The sequence below is a fragment of the Ptychodera flava genome, chromosome 8 (genome assembly GCF_041260155.1).
Source record: "Ptychodera flava strain L36383 chromosome 8, AS_Pfla_20210202, whole genome shotgun sequence".
Lineage (NCBI taxonomy): Eukaryota > Metazoa > Hemichordata > Enteropneusta > Ptychoderidae > Ptychodera > Ptychodera flava.
The window spans coordinates 24147911-24164989 of NC_091935.1; the positions used below are offsets into that span (position 1 = coordinate 24147911).

Genomic DNA, 17079 nt, shown 5'->3' on the forward strand with positions numbered 1-17079 from the left:
ACTGAACCATAAACCTATGACGTTAAAACGTGACTCTCAGAAAACATATGAACATCTTTTGTTCCGCAAGAGAAGTTCAAAGACTAAGTCCAATGTTCAGATGTTATCAATCCGTTGTCTCTCATTTCAAGTTGTTAACATCGTATAGTAGCAACTGGCCTTTGCTCTTTCGAGGGACGACCGGTGTGTTGATGGTTACGTTGTATGTACGTTTATATTATTTAATCGCAAATATAGAAGTGTTCTTCATAATTGAATAAGTAAACAGGCTGGAAAACTGCTCGAAAGTTGATTTGGTTAGTTTTAAAATAAAGAGATCCTGTAGGATAAATATACCCAGAGATATACATTGAAAATCAAGGATCTAATAAGAGATAAAGTTGTGTATGAAATGACCCTACTTATAACTGTAACTTGTAGATTTTCCACATCACAACGAAAGGCGGAAGAAAACGAAGGAAACGTGACAATGTATGGCTATACGCTTGAGCAAGAGTTGGTAAACAAGACAAATTCATTCTACCTACCGTTGTGCAGTAGATAAATTACTTGACTAAATGGCTCGATCTCTAAAAGCAATTGTACACTAGGATAAAGATATGTTATTTAACTCACTTTAATATGTTTATAACATATTTCACACATATTAAACATGCATAGTCATGCCACTATGTAATTAATTTCTCTCCATCCTTTACTTTGAGATGCCTGATGAAGACAAGAAACGAAGGAGAAAGTTAGCATTTATACTAGGTTCAGTGGGTCTGATCAGCGCCGTCACAGCCATTGCAAGTGCCTCATCTTTGGCGACATACAACGATGGCACACCGACTGAGCCTGGTAGCCTCTTTCTGAAAAATATATTAACCCCCGCAGGTAAAGATGTCCGAAATATATTAGTATCCATTCTTTGCAGCAGGTATATTCACCATGAGAAATTTTAGCAATAAGGGAAAGGTTGGCATTCATGATATGATGACGTTATCGGGCAGGTTTGCAGATACTGTATTTCAAAGCTTAGAAAAAATTGCAAACTTTCTACCCTTGTGCCTTTTTCGTATAATACGTTTATTATTATATCACTACAGAATCAGATTCTTCTGCAATGAGAATTCTTAACTACTTGCTTTTTGCAAATTTGAACTATTGCTCTATTCCATCGTATTTCAGTTCCTGACAAGCGCGACATGCAAACATTCAACACGGACACTTCTGACCACAAGCAATTAAAAAAAGTACTTGTGCACAATATGTTCACTATAGTCAATTTTCAGTAACGATAAACGTTCAGAGATAAAGTATCGGATATATCGCTTTCTTTGCATATTAGTGACTGTTTTTATGCAAGGACACACAGGCACGCCGCATACATACATACATACATACATACATACATACATACATACATACATACATACATACATACATACATACATACACACACACACACACATACATACACACATGAAAAAGGTGGTTTCAATCGGGCTTGAACTCACAACGTACGGTACCCAGTCACCTAGCGGAGAAGCTACAGACAAAACCGCTCGGCCAAATCCCCAATCTCATAATAGATTGGTTCAATTGGCGAGCTAAATTGAAATGTATTTTTATAATTATGTATTTCGTGTAGAGCCTACCGATTTGACAAAAAGTTCACTGATTCCCTCTGTAAATGAAGACGTGCCTATAATGACGACAATTAACGACATCATGGTCACCGAGGAGAATACACAACGTATAACAACAACGAATCCGAATGCAGCGTTCACTGTTTCAAGTTTACCACCAACCATGAACCTTATGACCACAAATCAAATGGGTACAACCAAGATAACGACACAAGGTTATATTTTTTAAGAAATCAGCACAATTGTGTTTTCATAATAATGTGACTTAAAGGAAACAGTCACCTGTAATCTAAATATGCCCATATATGGTCAATGGGGCGTTCCTTGGTATTCAAAATGCCCATGTGAGGGCGCTGTTTTTAAAAAGCGGCCACTCGCTTAAAGTGATTGGTTAGATTGTCTCTTTCCATGGTAACTGTGGCAAAATTGGAACGGATGACAGTATACCTTTAAAGGAAACAGAATCGCCAGAAAATTATGTCTTCCTCAAGAAAACAAGACGGATGTGATGGTGACTTCTCTGTTTACATCAAAGTCCATATCAAAATTTATGGCGAATTTCTCGCGGATCTACCTACCAAGAATATTTAGTGTTCGGTTTTTTCCTCGATCAGGCCTGCTTAATTGCTTCAAATACGACACATTTAAAGACTTGGCGATATATCTCATATGATGCATGTTTTTTTGTTCTGCTGAAGCTCCGTATTCCTGTAATGTTGACAATGGAGGATGTGAACAGATTTGTGTCCAAGAGAGTCATCATGAAAACACTTGTTCTTGTCACGAAGATTATGAATTGAACGAAGACGGTAGGACTTGCAGGCTTATTTGCCAAATATTGGAAGGTGGGGCCAATAATGATTTGAAAGAATGACTTTGATTGACGTTTTATCATTTCTTAAATAACAATGTATCATATTGTGTGACTGTTTCAACCTCCAAGCATTTACGCACATTCTCAATAAGAACACTTGACCTCTTGTTAGTCACTTTTCAGTTACAAACTGATTCAGAATTAAATGTTTTTTTTTCTTCTGAGCAGGCAGGTTTGAAAGTGTGCATCAGAAGTGTTAGTCAATTGTAGTTTCTTGCGGTCGGGCGTACACATAGATTAATTGTAATCATGCATGATCGAACCGAACAGAGTTTGCGCACGAGATGGAGTTTAAATGAAGACGTAATTGTTTTTCATGTTGGACGCTCAGCATTTTGAATTCTGCCAAGGTTCCACATACATCATCGCGTTCTACTGACACAATTTTTCGTTGAAGTATATAATAGTCAATGTGCGGTTCATATGAGGTGGGGTCAAAGTAAATGGAATACTAATTTGTTGACAAACGGGCTGATATAACTTTGTACTGAGCTGATTTTAGCTTTTGTTCCTATGTACAATTAGAAGCATTGCTCATGGATATGTCACTCCAACTTGTTTAAATTGGTTATAGCGCCCATGAATATTTCTTGTCAGTCGTAAATTTCCACAAATTCATATAAAATGGTATCCTGACGCAGTGTGTATGGTGTTCAGCACAGTAAACAGTAATTTGCCTAATGTCAATCATAGTTCAAAATGTTTAGCAATTTACATGTAATTGCCCAGTGTCAGAATTTCGTTGAATACTCGTAAATCTGCATGGAATTCCATCTTGCAACTTGACTTCACTGCACACATTTATCAAAAAACAATAACTTGACAAACACGCTTTTGTGTTCACCACAAGCATATAGTTGGTCTAAATCGCCTCTCGCAATTTCATTGGCTAATTTGTATGACATATATGTAACGTAGCTGAATAGATAATTACCTTGAATAAAGGAAAACATAAACAAATTAGCTTAGAGCGTGTGCTGCATACCCGGGATATAGATGGCACAAGTTTACCTGAGTTTACCTAAAAGTTACTCCCACTACCTCGTCCCACTTGTATGTTTACAGGTCAGCCGCCGGCTGCCGTTGTAAACTGTAGACGGTATGTGTTCTTCGAGCACTTTGCATCCTGGTCAATGGCAGTATCGAATTGCCAAGGTTCAGGTGGCGTTCTCTGGAGCATTATGGACGAGGTAACCGCTCAATGCGTCACTGCCTTGATCGACCGTGCAGGAACAAGTGATGTCTGGGTTGGATTAAAGTCGAATGGCACCGTACGCATCCCCGCAAGTTATGTATGGGTCGCAAACGGGCAAAATCTACAGCCTGACAGCTATCAGAACTGGGCACCAAATCAACCGTCTGGTGGTGGGCTACAATGTTTGCAACTATGGTAAGTATTTCATACATCACGAACAAATCTAATGTTTTAAGAAATGAATTCGAAAATGCATCTTGATTAATATAAGTATTACATATGTACTGCAGATTATTCTGTTGTGCCCCACCACATAAAGTTGGTATTGAATCTCAGTAAAATGCATATGAGAAAAATAGTTCCTATTCAAAATTCGGTTTTTGGCAGGATAAATTGCATATCATATTGACCACACAGTTGCTTCCTACACTTTATTAATTTTATCATAACAATACAAAATGTTAACAATAAACTCCTTGTCAAACAGCTAAAAACGTACTTACAGATTGAAGGAGAATGTCACAAGCCATCAAATAACTATGCAAATTAGTCACATGCCCATTCAATAATTTTTCGGTATTTTCACGCTAAATTATGCAAATGAGTATCAAATTTGGCGGACTACTTTATACTTTGGTAAAAATTGTCGTCTACTGTATATTGAAACCCGCTCGATGGAGGACCGGCATTACGACTGGCAAAATTGCGAATATGTTGATCATTTCGAAAGTGAATTTTATTACGGAGACACAATGGAAACACCTTGTGACACTTGAGAAACAAGTATTTTCCAAGGATAACGCGACGGTAGCGTCGTTGACAGTGCCGTCTGGGACTGCACAGGGAGATGTGCCCGTGTCAACACAGCTGACATGTCGAAAGTTGCACCGCAGAAAAACCAAAACACGGAAATGAAAACAAGACGCGAAGTGGCACTTTTCAAGGAATGGCTTCACACCATGACAGAAGAAACTTGCGAAGTTCTGAACATTCCACCACCTGAGTTAGATCAATTGCTAGCCCGTTTTTTTCTGAGCGACCGGACTCACTGACAGCGCTCGTACGGTAAAGCCTGCGTACAACCACGGTCCAGCCTGATGCCGGCCGAACATACACCGCGACCGGTGGCCGGTCCTTGGTATGCTATTCGAGGTCCCTTGTCGTCAATGCATCAAAATGCCCTCCATCAGTTTCCGCAACTACCGGGGATGTTCTCAAATGCACAAATCAGTGGTGGATCGTTCAACTTTACCTTCAACATCACCGGAAATAATTCCCTATCTCAACAGTCTTCGCCTGTATATCACGCGTCGTTGCATCGCCTCCAAACGTCGCCGACCTTCAGTGATCTACTCCGATTCCGACTCAGATTGAATGATTCAACCGATAACATAATTAGACTTCTCGTTTTGAAGTTTTACTCATTGTTCTTGTTCCAGTGTATATGAATTCCGATTATAATGATATATACTTGAAAGATATATACTTGAAAACATTTTGCAGTGTCGTGTGTGTGTGAGCATGGAGGTGTGAGTGACGTTGTTTGGTGTACCAGCTGAAAGGCGAATAACTCTATAGGTTAAGTAATATCCATCCGCCGACCCAAGAATTTACTTGTTCGACGAAGTTACCAACGTGTGTAATTTGGGAACATATGTAATAATAACAGAACTCCATGACCTTGCCTTGACGTTTGTGTGTTACGAAAGTTATTTTCACGAGTGATGCGGTGTATCCTGCGGCCGTATTTTCACGAGCGAAGCGAGTGAAAATACAGCAAGGATACACCGCATCACTCGTGAAAATAACTTTCGTACCACACAAACGTCAAGGCAAGGTCATGGATTTCTGTCATAATACTTCATCGACATCTTATATCGTATAAATCGATTGATTTTTTCTGTCTAAGTGATGTGGTATTGTTCGGGTCCTTTGTAAATAGCCTATGCCTGCTGCATATAGGCCTACGACACAAAGGTATAGGCTAAAGTATAATGCAAATGTTTCAAAGTTGTTTCAGGCGTAACACCTGTTAATAACTTTGTAAAGGTATATTTACTCGTCGGTCTCTCTTAGTCCTGAGTAGTTAATGGGACGGTATAGAATACTTGGGTAAGTTAGGGGGTCTTTTTAGGGGGAAAGATAGAGAACACTTGGGTAAGTTAGGGGGTCTTTTTATTAAGATATAGACCACTGTCATGCATGATCGACTGGTACAAACGTACGTCTCCTTGGTGATGGAAAGACCCCCTAGCCTAGTGAAAATAGATATAGACCCCTTTGGAAAGAATAGACCACTTTGGAAAGATGTGGACCACTTTTTGCATGGGCTTATAGATCACTTTTGAAAAGATATAGATCACTTTTAAAGAGTATAGACCACTTTTAAAAAGATATAGATCACTTTTTATCTTGGCTTAAATATCACTTTAAAAAAGATAAAGACCACTTTTAAAAAAGATATAGATTACTGTCATGGCCGCCTGGTAGAAACGTACGTCTCCTAGGTGATGAAAAGACCCCCTAACCTAGTGAAAATAGATGGACTCGATCACTCTGTGCAGGAGCCTGCTGTGTATATACGAGTGTTTTTCGCGGAGCAGCACAACTTCGAGCCGAACAAGAAATGTAGCAATGTGGCACATAGGTTATTTGCTTCAGAAGTTGAAAAACTTGGGAGAGATAATGACACTGTTTGCGTTCGATCGTCCGGGTACTCGCGTAAATCATTGAGTGAAAAAATTTAATGATTTCACAAGTATGGTACTAATTTTTATCCTCTCCTTGCCTTCTCAAAAAACTAGTAGTGAATCCCTTTCATCGGCGATGATTTAGAGTGAAAATTGTTGTATGGAATAGTGTTTTAACCGCCGATTTTCATGGAAATAAAATGGTGAAATTTGTCGATCTGCAGTGCATGCAATGCAGTCGACCGCCGCGCTTCCGAAATATTAAATAATCCAGCATAGAAGAAAAGGTAACCTGTCAATCATCCAGAGGTCTCTGCGAAATTGTTACAATGTTTCAATCGTTCCATTCGAATCGACCCAGCTGACATCGCGATCGTTCTGCAATGGGGCTTATGCCGAGTTTGTTTACAACTATTATCTCGCGGGTCAAAACACATGAACGGTATCACTTGGGTTACTTCTAGTGCTGCTTGCAAAATGATGTTATTCTATCGACTAACGTTATGGATATGTCAGTTCTCTTTAAAATTGATAGATTTGATCCATTGAACTTGAGAAATTACAAAATTAAACACTGTTTTCAACCCCTTCCTTCAACTCGTATTCGTCGCTAAGTGTAATGTGTTCACGGACAACATGCACTGTATCATGCCTCCAGTCGGATGCGCTATTTTGCGGGTTGCGGGCTGCGGGTTGCGGGCTGCGGGCTGCGGGTTGCGGGCATGAAAAAATGTGTGATTTTTGGTATCATTTTCGCTAGTAGATAGAATAAATGCTAAAATAGTATCTAGATGTATTTGTTTATGGAATAAAAGCCGTGAACTTCTTGAATAATGCCGTTATTTTAGCTTACATCTGGTAAAGCACCACCAACGTCAGAATAGTCCATTTCCCATCCAACATTCGCCGTTGCGAGCGCACTGCCGATCGAAGCTTTCGAAATTATATGACTGAACACGGATGAGTAATATTATAATATGAACACAAGACAGATTTCACAACAACTCGCTATATTAACTTTTTATGTAATGATTAGGACGGATAGTTTAAAAGTAAGTTTCGGATCGTTGACAGCACAGATGAACTGGGAGATGAACTTCAGTTCCTTGAAACTTGACACGCCTAATAATTTGTTACTTTTTCATAGAATGACATGCCCTTCTCACACTTCAGATTAGTTCGACCGCCGATAAAAGCACAATTTTCAAAATCGTTATCAATGCAGTTTAAAATTATTTTATTGTGGTGAACACGATTATAGTCCTAGGAAACTTTTCATAGTCACGCTGGATCAAATGCATGGAGCGACTATCATGCTGCAGGTGCAAGTCATAGAATATGTTCATGATATTAGGAGATACACAATTATTGAGAGCTGCAGAACACAAACTCATCCAAAATATTCCTATTAGATCGATTGCTGAAAATAAGTCACGCACCGACGTGTTTTTCCCGCTGAAATTCTCGCGTAAAATGTTAGCGGAATGTCGTTCTCTGTGGTCGTGACCTCGGTTGAACCGAAACGGCAAAGTAAGCTAAGTCCATTGTCGTACGTCTTTTTCTTTTTAAAGATTTCATGAAAATACACGGCATTTAAATACACAACACTTCTACGCTTTTTGAAGTCAAATCTTTCCTTACACATTGCATTTAAGTAGGCATTGTTTAATTTTCTGTATGTGTTGCCCTAGAACCGAATTGTGAATAGATGCATTACAAAGAATTTACTTCCTATGGCCTGATACTAGAAATGTAACAATTTTCATTCCGCGATAAGTGGCGACATTTCCGAGGCGCGAATTTTTTTTGTCAGTCTGGTATTATTTTCTCACTCACATCCATGGCAAGAAAGAAAAGTGATTTCAGATCCCAAATTATTTGTGATGGCCAGGCAGCTCGGAACAAATAAATTGGTCCTCGGAATCGCCGCTTTTAGTTTAGCAGATTTTGATTTTTTTCAGAACATGACGTATTTTCACCCACTTGGTATGGTCTGTTATAGCATCTTTAGTCCAAAAAATCAATTTTACAGCATATTGTTTTCAACAGCCTTCAAATGTACAGTATTATGTTAAAATACACAATATGGAATATGTTGTGTTTCATTAATTTTAACCATCTTGACCTGATGTTGAAATATGGACTTGGCAGGAAAAGGGATACTGTACGATAGACCTGATCATGATTATTGATAATAGACACCTTCTAAAGGTTTTATTTCTTATATACTAAATGCCATATTACATATATTAGAAATCTAGCCATAATTCTAAAAACCCGCAGCCCGCAGCCCGCAACCCGCAACCAGCAGCCCGCAACCCGCAACCCGCAGCCCGCACTTTAGCAGATACTGCCTCCAGTGGCCTGCGCTAGCGCCGCATATACTGGACGGTGCAGTACAGTACGGCATCGCTCCTTTAGTTTACATTTTAAAAGGCAAAATTTCACATTTCTCATACTACCTACTCCTATATCGAATGTTACACAATGATAATATATCAATACAACTGTTGAAATCGTGAATGTATATGCCTCAGCACCCCTCCCCGCTTGTTTGATAGACGAAGCCAGGTCGGGTCGATACTGCAACATAGAACAAAAAAATACATGTATTAGATCGAAGAAAATGGAAATTAATTAAATATATAGCAAATGAACTTACCACATATCTCTTGACATCTTATCGTCCATGCTGTCAGACTGCAAAGAATGTCAATTGTTCCCTGTTATTTGCAGCAAAGTCGGGAAGACTCGCTCGTATCCAATGTGACTGCCGTACGTACGGTGTACATCACTACCCTGCTGTAAAAGCAGCCATAGGATTTATCTTCATCAAATGAGGACCAGCCAGGTAGTGCGCTACTTTCCCAAGTTTTTCAACTTCTGAAGCAAATAACCTATGTGCCACATTGCTACATTTCTTGTTCGGCTCGAAGTTGTACTGCTCCGCGAAAAACACTCGTATATACAGCAGGCTCCTGCATAGCTGTGATATCGCAGCATTTGTGGTGTATATCGAACGCGATCGGGTCATTGGGGTCATCGCCACAGTCCCGCTACGAGCCAACGCATGGGCTTCGTTGGAAGTTTACTATGACACCGACAGGTGTCGTAGATTTAGCTCGCAAAATAATGAACTATATTAGCTTTTGAATAAATAAACTTGTATCATCTTTATCATTGACTATCTGAGACTCATTCTGTACGCCTGCTAACTACCTTGACGATAAGAACACGTAATTTCGACCATTTCCCGTGAGCCGTCGACGGTTTCTGCGATGTTGGCCCGATCGCGCGTACAACGCACTGAATACGTTGGAGGTCAAAAGTTCAAATTCGAGCAGGAACTATCGACGGCTCACCGAAAAACCGTCGAAAATACATGTTGTCACAGTCAGGTTCATTAGCAGGAGTAGAAGATGAGTCGTAGATAGTCAGTGATACAGTAGGTATAATTTGATTTATTCCAAGCTTTATCTATTTTATTATTTTGCGAGCTAAATCTAGGACACCGGTCGGTGTTGTAGTAAATTGCCAAAAAAGCCCATGCGTTGGCTCGCAGCGGGACTGTGGCGATGACCCCAATGACCCGAGCGCGTTCGATACATGCCACAAGTACCGCTGCGATATCACAGCTAGCTCCAATCTCCGGACAGAGATTGTAGCGGCGTGGAAAATTATAACCTAGCTAGGGAGTCTCAGCAGTAGCCACACTAATCTCTGCCACAGGCGACGGTTTTCACCAACTTTTTGGGTATAGCGCGTTTTCCATGATATACATTTTCTGTCTTTTTTATATATAATACTTCGAACCAAAAAAAATTAGATAAAAGAATAATACACTAGTTTCAAAATCGATCCTCGATTCCGTGAACACTTGCAAAATCATAGACCTTGCTCTAGGTTACAGGGATGTAAATTGATGATTCAAAATGTATGCTCCAACGGCTGTCAATTTTGAAGACGCGATTGCCAAAGTTTTAGCAAATTATTTATTATTTTTATTAGTGTATAATGTATTATTTTTGCCAGTGTGCGGAAAGTGCGATCTCTGGCTGGATTGCTCCAATCCGTTTAATATTTGCGCCACGTTTGTTTAGCCAGTTAAGCGCGCGCAGAACTGAAAGAAGTCCGAGTTTGGAATACTTAAATTTGCCTGCAGCAGAGATTGGTGGGGGCGCGCGGTCAACGGCTCGGAGACCCTCTAGTTTGGTTCGAATGATCCACGCCGCGCTGCTGCCCCACTGCGCTTCAATCTCTGTGAGGAGATTGAGCTAGCTCCTGCACAGAGTGATCGAGTCCATCTATTTTCACTAGGTTAGGGGGTCTTTTCATCACCTAGGAGACGTACTTTTCTACCAGGCGGCCATGATAGTGATCTATATCTTTTTTAAAAGTGATCTTTATCTTTTTAAAAGTGATATTCAAGCCCAGATAAAAAGTGATCTATATCTTTTTAAAAGTGGTCTATATCTTTTTAAAAGTGATCTATATCTTTTTAAAAGTGATCTATAAGCCCAGGCAAAAAGTGATCCATATCTTTCCAAAGTGGTCTATATCTTTCCAAAGGGGTCTATATCTATTTTCACTAGGCTAGGGGGTGTTTCCATCACCAAGGAGACCTACGTTTGTACCAGTCGATCATGCATGACTGTGGACGATGCTGAAGTTATTTTCGTATTCGTTTTCGTATTCGTTTTCGTATTCGTATTCGTATGGGAGTCACTGACAGAAATTGTTATTTTTAGTCCAGGTTTCAGGTATGAAACGTGCAATATACGATATTTACTGAGGTTTAAATATTGTGATAATTTGATTCGTAATTTCATCTGCCAAATTTGGTTAAATTTACATAAATTTGCATTTGTAGATATTATAGAATTTTGTTCACTTCATTTTATTTAAAAAAAAAATACTTAAAATCGGTTGGGATCTGGTAAGGTAGCATCTTCGCTTGCCAATGTCTCTTGACCGGGCAGCTGGATGCACCCCGAAATCAGGTGGTCAGTGCCAAGTAATGGGACTCGTGAGAGCGGATGCAAAGGAGCTGCCTGGACTGTACCATTGTTTTGCGGGGAGGGCAGACTTTTGTGAGGCGCTGCAAAACGGGTGACTGTTGAAAGCTATGATGAACGGGGGACTTGTCTGGGACAACCATCTGAATAAAAAAATGTGAAAATTGTTATATCCGGTCATCCTTTTGGACTCACTTTAGAATGACATATCCATTTACAATTTGTATTTCAAGTATTTTACTTGATTTTGATATGGCTCTACGTAGACCTGAAATAAATTATAATAACAATACAATACAATACTTTACAAAACTCAGGGAGTGCGGTAAGGCAAAAATTACAAAATTGCAAGTTACGACTAAGTTGTACGTGCTGCTACAGGGGAGAAAGTAACATAAATCAATGACAATAGGTAGTTTATCTTTCAGAGTAAAGATGTGAGCAATTTATACATAAAACCGGACCGACCGATAATTCATGTATTACATTCAATCAGGGCTCAAAGTAGCGACCATTTTCAGTCGCATAGGCGACCAAATTTTATGAGATTGCAACTGAATTTTTTTCAAGACATTTCTCCATACCGTATACGTGATCAAATACACACAATTGTCCTGAAAGGCCACGACCCCAAAATACGCATTGAATAAGCATAGCCGTTGAGCGGAGTTACTCAAAGGTTTGAGCGCGTTCTCTCCTCTGCACAGCGCTGCCAATGTGTCTGCTGATGTTATCTTGAATGATCTGTCAAAATATCCCATGAATTTAATGATAAATTTTACTACAATCCAATCAAGTATCAGAAGCAGTTTTAGTGCTGTCACATCATTTCAAATGAACCAATCATAATCCCAGCATAAAATGTCATCAAAATATAGCTGACAAGGAAAACAAGCAACCAGTAACTGCAACATGTTTCATGCGTTCACGTGCGTAATGAATATTTGCGTTAGTGGCATGTGACCGGCTAGACCATTTCCGGAAATCGTCCTTTGGAAAGCAGATCAAAGCATCGATTTCATCAAGCTTGGACTGGATTATCCTGTTTCATAAAGGTTTTGTTTTCAGCTAGATCTAAATAGCAAGCAACTTTATTGAAATATCATGGCAAATCTGCCGGGTAGCGACTGCAATTATGTAGAACCATGAAGGTAGTAGAGAACAGACCATGGATGGGACTGTGGCGATGACCTCAATGACCCGAGCGAGTTCGATACACGCCACAAGTACCGCTGCGATATCACAGCTAGGATTAAATGCGCATATACGTTTGAGTTTTGTTCTCTTGCCTACAAAATATCTATCGAAAGTTGATAGTTGCTGCATTTCTATTCAGAGTTTTTGTTGAAAAAAGGAGCTATCTACGGCTAGCGGCTTAATTGGTCCCCCAAATAGTACTGCTGAAAGTTTTCGGAGTGACCTGCAGAACGGAGTTGTAGAGCGGGGCAAACTGCGTAACACTAAAACTGGATCGCACAGTAACAAATGACGGAAACCGATCGAGCCAGTTGCGACAGCTACTAGACTAGCTGAAGTCTATTTATCATAGAATACAGGTATTTCTCGATATTTCGCGATACAAATTAATTTCCATGCATTCTGGTGTATCTTATCATAACGCAAGTTGATCAACATTTTCTGGCAATGACAGTTGACGCAAACGCAAGGAAAGAAAAGAGATGGGCCGTACTGAAATAAAGACTCTGACAACAGCTCACACATTAATTTAATCTTTATTAGGGAAACAAATGTACCGATCGGGACATAGGCCTATGATACCATTTTATTCATCTCGTTTTCTTTTATGACGCTTTCCCACATCATATGAGATGATATTTTCTTTGCGACAGCAGTCTAAATATAGCATGTCATCGACTTAGGGCATGCGATAACGTTGAGCCCTGCATTCACTGTCGTTATGACGATCACTTTCTCAGAGATATCAGTTTAAAACAAGAAAATTACCTTTTAAGTTTACAACTCGTCAAATTGGGCGGGTCAGCTAAATTTCCATTATCGATACTAATGATGTCAACAGAATGTTTAAGTTGGTTGTTGCATGGAGGTAGTAGTCTCTACTACCTCCATGGTGTTGTGATAAAGTTAATACGAATACGAATACGAATACGAAAATGATGTTTGTTTAAAAAATCTTTCCTCCAAAGACTACTACTGGCCCACAGGCGCTATTAGCTTGGTAGTCTGCTAAATAGATCGATTTTCGGCTCGATCTATCGATCCCGTGGTCAGTATGCCAGCCACTGTAACCTAGTGAGTATTTTGGTTACAATGGCGCGCATATCGACTACGGGATCGATAGATCGAACCGAAAATCGATCTATTCAACAGACTGCCCAGCTAAGGAGTGCCTGTGTACTGGCCGTTTGTTTTTAAATCTCTCCTCTAATTATAGCAACGATATCTTTCAATCTAGGGCCTAAAAAGATAGGATCTTTTTCAACTTACATTCTCAAATATTGAAGTATTGATATATTGTCATATAAAAAGCACTTTAAGTTCTGTAAAGACAGAACTTTTATATAATACGTACGAAATTTTGACTAAAATAAAAAATTTTGTCAGTGACTCCAATACGAATACGAATACGAATACGAAAACGAATACGAAACGAATACGAAAATAACTTCAGCATCGTTGACTGTGGTCTATATCTTTCATAAAAAGACCCCCTAACTTACCCAAGTGTTCTAAATTTTCCCCCTAAAAGACCCCCTAACTTACCCAAGTGTTCTATACCGTCTCATTAACTACTACTGTCCTGCATTCCATTTTGTACAAAGGATAAGACTTGTTGCGACATCTAAATATACAGAACACCTTACCTTACATGGAGATAGCTTACTCTTTCACAGTGTTGCTTCGGACATAACACCTGTTAATAATGTGTGAATTACGAAGAAATCAATATTATGAGCAAAAGTTGCTTTTCAATTGTTCACTGTACAAGTATATCTGGCGTTTCAGCAACGGAAATACGTACTGTGTGTTTACATATTTGTCTTCTATATAATTGGCTTCAGTTCAACCGTCCTTACTTGCATTTTCCACTTACACACGTGAAAGTAATTCGGTCAACAGTGACTAAACTATTTATTCGACCTCCTCTGAACAATACTTCAAGTCAAAATAGATAGGGCTACGCGTTTTTTCCTTTTGTCATCTTTTTATACGAAATTTAAAACAAACTTTATTGAATGCTTTGTCTAACAAACCCTGGAGGGCATTTACTTTGCTTCATCTATTGGTTCTGTTATATTTGTTTAAGAACTGAAATGACATTTTGCAGGGCCAGTAGGAGTTATCAATGGGACAATGATGATTGTTACAAGACTCAAAAGTATGTGTGTGAATATCAAGGTATGATTGGCTTCTTTTCAGGGATTTTTTCAAATACACCTTGAACGATCAAGACCCGGTTAAGTTCTTTACTGTTGACCTTACTCTATTGTTCTCGATACCATTTTCTAAATGTTGAATATTTGTGAAGTTGATCGGTGTACAGAATGACGACCGTACATATCTGCAAATGTGACAATTTTACGGAATACAAATAGATGATTTCGTTCTTGACCGTCAGACAAAAATGTTTCACTGAATGTTTAATATTGTCTATCTGCAAGAAGAGTCGAGGTTGTGCATAGTTGATTAGTACTCCAAAAGTCAAACAACACAACTCACTTTTCATATCATATCAAAATTAATTCATGAAAAAAGATAAAAAAGAGCGACTTTGTCCCTATAAATTGAATACTTATAAACTCATGTTGCTATGATTAACCTCCGGGTGTCTGGCTCCCAGAAAATTAACATCCTTTGAACAATTTGGTCAAAAGTGAGTATGATAATTCCAATATTCCTAGTCCGAATTTTTTCACATTACCTATAGATAACCAATTTAATTTCGAATCTTAAGAGCAGATCGGTAACCACGTTTACATGACGGAGGTCTGGTCCGATATTACCGCCAACGAATATCGTGGAATTTAATTAGCATTATATTGTGCTTGAAGGTACCATTTCGCATAGAATTAGCATAAAAAAAATAGTCGCACTCAAAAATCGGCAAAAACCCTTGATTCAATTTGGATGAAAAAATCATATAACAGACTTAAGGTCACGTGATATAAAAATAACGTCATAAAGAACTTACAGGATAATAACAATAAATTTATTTCAGCATCTCTTCGGATAGTATGGACTCACAATAGATCATTAGCATAAGAAAATGTCTGATTAATTTGTTCATTTGGCGAAGGACATGATATTATATTGGCTTGTAAGTGACATCTATATAACGTATTCCTTTGATATGTGAAAAAAGTAAAGAGAATCGAAAAATAACGAAGATCCATTCAGCCGCCGCCAACTCGCATTTTCTGTTTTGTTTCTTTTACAGACTGCTAAAAAGGTCCAGGGATGATTGCAATGAGATCGATGCTGATCGTGAGAGCTTGTGATCAATTTAATAAAAAGTGACACAGAGACAAAAAGGGTGTTAAGGTTTGCTGACATTCTACCTATTATATTCCCAGGTAGAACAATCGAGCAATAATTTCGCCTCGGATGGGCTCAAACGATATTTGGCACAATGCGCTAAGTACATCACAGGCGACTCCACGTTTTATAAAATCATACTATCGATCATTAATCTCATCTCTTCATCGTTAATATCCAGTAAAATACTGCATCATAACTCTTGGAATTTTAAACATCTATGCACATAGGACATTGCTTATGAGGGCTCAGAAAATCGTGCTCTCTTGAAAGAATTTGCATACTGTCGTATTGTTACGACATCTGTTCTCCGTATCTTAAGCTGAGTTGGATAAGTTATCTTAGCAGGCCTCAGAACTTTAAAATCTGAATAGAGGCATTATAGCATGCCAGTATGGTGAATTTTATGGAACATCCTTGCTTATTCTTGTTTTTGTGGAGCCTTTCGTGGAGCACTACAATTCACTTGATTGTTCTCTTACCTATGTAAGCTTGGTGTGAATGATTGTGTATTCAATATCTTTAAAAAAAATCGCAAAACTTCTGACAATGATTGAATAATTTTGCCAGCCACACAAATGTATTTAGGAGTTGTAATATTTTTGTTTATCAGGAAAAAACTTTTAGTATAAAGGTACATTATTGAGTGCAGAGATTGTTTGAGTCAATAATGGGCGAGGAGGGAGGACATTATTGCTTCCATTTCATAGTTTTAGCGATGCCAGGGAATAATAGAGATGTAGAAAACATCTGGGGCCACAATATTGGATAATCGGATATATTATCAGTAAGGGTTCCAGAGGCGCATCCTACCTTATGTCGCTACTGACCAAATTTCAAATAGGTTTGTATGAAATAGGAGACACAAGAGAAACTGTAGCAAATTTCATTTTTTAAACATTCACCGACTTGAACCAAGTCTATGGTTTCCATTCACCACCCCTATTTCTATCATACCCTTGATACAACTGCATATTCTTACCAGAAGATTGCTAGAATTACACCTAAATCATTTTCTTGTTCTTTGGTCGGATAGTTTCTGAGCGATCAACCCGGCACAGCGTGTAGCTTGGTGTTGTGTTTAAGGTAGAATGCGCCTCGGCAGATATTCGGAATCTCAAACTTTTCCAATTCTTTTCTGATATATCACCTGTGGGGA

General features: G+C 38.8%; 1 long non-coding RNA gene across 1 annotated transcript; it reads left to right on the forward strand.

The window, feature by feature from the left end:
* Positions 1-3735: 3735 nt before the first annotated feature.
* LOC139137923 (uncharacterized) lies at positions 3736-15992 on the forward strand. Its single transcript, XR_011553498.1, has 3 exons — positions 3736-3895; positions 14713-14783; positions 15823-15992. It is a non-coding gene; the product is annotated as an uncharacterized lncRNA (long non-coding RNA).
* The last annotated feature ends 1087 nt before the right edge of the window (positions 15993-17079 follow it).